The following is a 4,167-nucleotide window of genomic DNA, read 5'->3' on the forward strand; positions in this document are numbered from 1 at the left end:
GATAACAGATAAAAATAAAAGGATAGAGGAGACGCCGGGGTCTGCGGACGCCTGCAACGCTACCTCGGGTCTCGCTGAAATGAAGCCTGCTCTCACACTACTGCTGCTGCTGCTCGAAACCTAGTCCTGTGCAAAATAGCACAGAGTGTAGTATCAGCACAACCGACCCCATGTGCTGGTAAGTGCCTAGTCTAACCCCGGCGAAGTAGTGACGAGGCTAGACTGGACTACCACATAAACCTGTGCAATTATGAATATATAGCGGAATCGAAATACAAGACAAGTAAAACAATATGGGAGGGCAAGCATGCTGTGGGGAGATAACAGTTTCAAGTATAAATTGACTAATACAAAGAGAAGGCACAACACATGCAACAATAAGGAACGGAGATCAACAAGTGCACGGCACCACCCTTCGTGCTTTTACTCTCATCCTCACCAAGCAATAATATAAACAGACGTGCACGACATCACCCTTCGTGTTTTTACTCTCATTCCTCACATGTAATCAATAGAATAGGTACGGAATGGCACATCGTGCGGCACGGCATCACCCTTCGTGCTTTACTCTCTTTTCCTCATAATAAGCAAATAATGCACGGCATCACCCTTCGTGCTTTACACTCTTTCCTCACGAGAAACAAACAATGCACGGCATCACCTTTCGTGCTTTAACACTCGTCCTCACCCAATCAAAATCACAAACAAGGGCAAGGGAAATAATAAAACAAGAATGGAAATCCCGGCAATGGTACACAAACAACAATTAAAACTCGGTAAGGGTACTACATCAATAACCAACAACGTCCCGGCAAGGGAATAAATCATTAACTCTTCACTTTCTTTCACTTTCATCTCATAGTTCACGTTATCACTTGAGCCAATGCTCCAATGGGTTACTTTTCTCATATACCTTCAAAATTTGTATTTCAACCCGAGCCAATGCTCCATGAAGTTCAAAGATCACAATTTCTTTCACAAAATCTTTACAACATATAGAAGTGATCAATTTAGCATGGAAGGCATAACAACAACCAAACTATTCGCAAAATAAAGACTCACGGTCATACTAGACACCAATGTATAGATACTCGTCACCATGCCCATACATTGTACTCGACAATTAACAAGTTACAATTAAGACTCAACTCCTATTCCCTCAAGCTAGGGTTAAACCAAAACACTTACCTCGATGCCTTGAACTCAACTCAAGCCTAAACTATGGCTTTACCCCGTGATTCCACCTCCAATCCGCTCGAATCTAGTCACAAATTATTTAATTGCTTTAATAAACATTAAATGAATCAATTTGAATGCATAAAAATGAGTTTCCCAAAGTTTTTCCCAAAAATTCCAAAATTGCCCCCGGGCCCACGTGGTCAAAACCCGAGGTTCGAACCAAAACCTGGTTACCCATTCCCCACGAACTCAAATATGTAATTTCTTTTGAAATCGGACCTCGAATTGAGGTCCAAATCCCCAATTTTTAAAAAACCTAGGTTCTACCCAAAACCCCCAATTTCACCCATGAAAATCATTGATTTTAAGTGGAAAACATGTTAAGTGATGTTAATGATTGAAAGAAATGAGTAGAAATTAACTTACAATTGATTTGGAGAAGAAAGATTTCTTGGAAAATCGCCTATGGGTGTTTGAGTTTGAGAAAATGTGAAAAATGAAGTTCAAAATCGGTTAAGTATAAAATATGCTGGGCTGCAGATATGGGAAATGCGAAACTGGGTTCGCAATTGCGAAACCTGCAGGTATGGGAAATGCGAGATTTTTGTATGCGAACTCAGGCCATTTGGGAGAACTTCGCATTTGCGAACTTTTAGCCGCATTTACGAAAACTGTGCCTCCGCATTTGCGAGCCATTGGTCGCATTTGCGACCACAGCACAGTGCCCCCTTCCTCGCAATTGCGATGCCAGGCTCGTATTTGCGAGCTCGCAATTGCGAGGCCTGCTTCGCAATTGCGAAAATTGCAGAACTGAAATGCCAGATTTTCCTAAGTTCAAAAATGCACTCCGACACCTATCCAAAACTCATCCGAGCCCTCGGGGCTCCAAACCAAATATGCACACAACCTCAAAAATATCCTACGGACTTATCCGTGCGATCAAATCGCCAAAATAACATCAAAATAATGAATCAAACCTCAAAATTACTAGTTTTTCTTCAAATTTCATAAACTATCAAATTTAGAGTTTTAAGTCCAAAACACGTCAAACGACGTCCGATTTCAACCAAACTTTACAGAAAGCGCTTAAACCATATATAAGACTTGTACCGGGCGCCGGAACCAAAATACGGGCCCGATACCACAGTCTTTTAATCAAATTTTATTTCCAATTTCCTTAATTATTTCCAGAAAACAATTTCACACAAAAATTCATTTCTCGGGCCTGGGACCTCGGAATTCGATTTCGGGCATACACCCAAGTCCCATATTTTCCTACGGATCCTACGGGACCGTCAAATCACGGGTCCGAGTCCGTTTACCCAAAATGTTGACCGAAGTCAAATTTATTCAATTTAATATCAAAATTTAGTATTTTTCTCACAGAATTCATATTTAAGCTTTCCGGCTACGCGCCCGGACTGCGCATGCAAATCGAGACAACCTCGAATGAGGTTTTCAAGGCCTCAGAAACACAGAATGAGTAAGGAAACAAGTGATGACCCTTTGGGTCGTCACATCTAGGTAGAGTTACCGCCACAATGACTTGTTCTCGGCCATATTCTCATTCCCCTCGATGATTTCTCAACTACCTCTCTAGTTAGGCCTTTTGTAAGTGGATCCGACATATTATCACTTGACTTTGCGTAGTCAATCGTGATAATTCCTCTAGAGAGTAGTTGCCTAACGATTTTATATCTTCGTCGTATATGACGAGGTTTACCGTTATACATAACACTCCCAGCCCTTCCAACTGCAGCTTGACTATCGCAATGTATGCATATTGGTGCCAACGGTTTGGGCCAAAATGGAATGTCTTCCAAGAAATTCCGGAGCCATTCAGCTTCTTCACCGGCTTTATCTAAGGCTATGAACTCAGCCTCCATTGTAGAGCGGGCAATACAAGTTTGTTTGGACGGCTTTCAAGATACCGCTCCTCCACCAATAGTGAATACATATCCACTTGTGGACTTAGAATCAGATGAATCGTTGATCCAATTTGCATCACAGTATCCTCAATCACCGCAGGATATTTACTGTAGTGCAAAGCAAAGTCCTGAGTATGTTCTAAATATCCCAAAACTCGTTTCATTTCCATCCAATGAGATTGACCTGGATTCCTCGTGTATCGACTCAATTTACTTATAGCACAAGCTATATTTGGTCGTGTACAATTCATGATATACATTAAGCATCCCAACACACAAGCATAATCTAATTGTGATATGCTTTGGCCTTTGTTCTTTGCTAATGCAAGATTCACGACAATTGGAGTCTTTGCAACTTTAAACCTAAGTGCTTGAATTTTCCAAGTACTGCCTTAAAATAATGAGATTGTAACAATGCCAGACCTTGAGGAGTCTTTTGGATCTTAATCCCCAAAATCAACTCAGCAACTCCGAAGTCTTTCATATCAAACTTGCTAGTTAACATACGTTTAGTCGCAATTATGTTGGCAATGCCATTACTCATTATCAGCATATCATCCACATATAAGCAAACAATGACAACAGATCGTCATGTTACATTAATCACGCTTTAGCTGTTCAGACCTAGGCGAGAACCAAAGTGAATTCAAAATTTAAAATTAATTAGTTTAACCTTTATATGTTTAAAAGTAATGAACTTACAAAATTTTGGGTTTGTAATTTATATATCTGTTGAAATTTTAATGAGCTTTTTGGTGATCAGAATATGTTGTTTTGTCTTATATGTTAGCTAATAAAGAAACCGACTTAATTATGAGTTATGACGTGATTTTTATGTGCTGAAGGAAAATGAAATACAGTCTACAGATTGGTAAGTTTGTCGAGCGTCAGTTGGTCCTGCAGGCCACATGTATTGCAGTCATAGTTCCCCTTCTCTTCTTTTAGATACTCTTTTTTTTTGTTTCCCACTTCTGTATCGGCATTGGAACCCGACTATATCCGAATTCATATCGCATAGGACTCCATTTGCGGGGAGGCGCTCTCTGTTGGGTTTTGGATG

Source organism: Nicotiana attenuata, chromosome 1, assembly GCF_001879085.1.
Source record: "Nicotiana attenuata strain UT chromosome 1, NIATTr2, whole genome shotgun sequence".
Lineage (NCBI taxonomy): Eukaryota > Viridiplantae > Streptophyta > Magnoliopsida > Solanales > Solanaceae > Nicotiana > Nicotiana attenuata.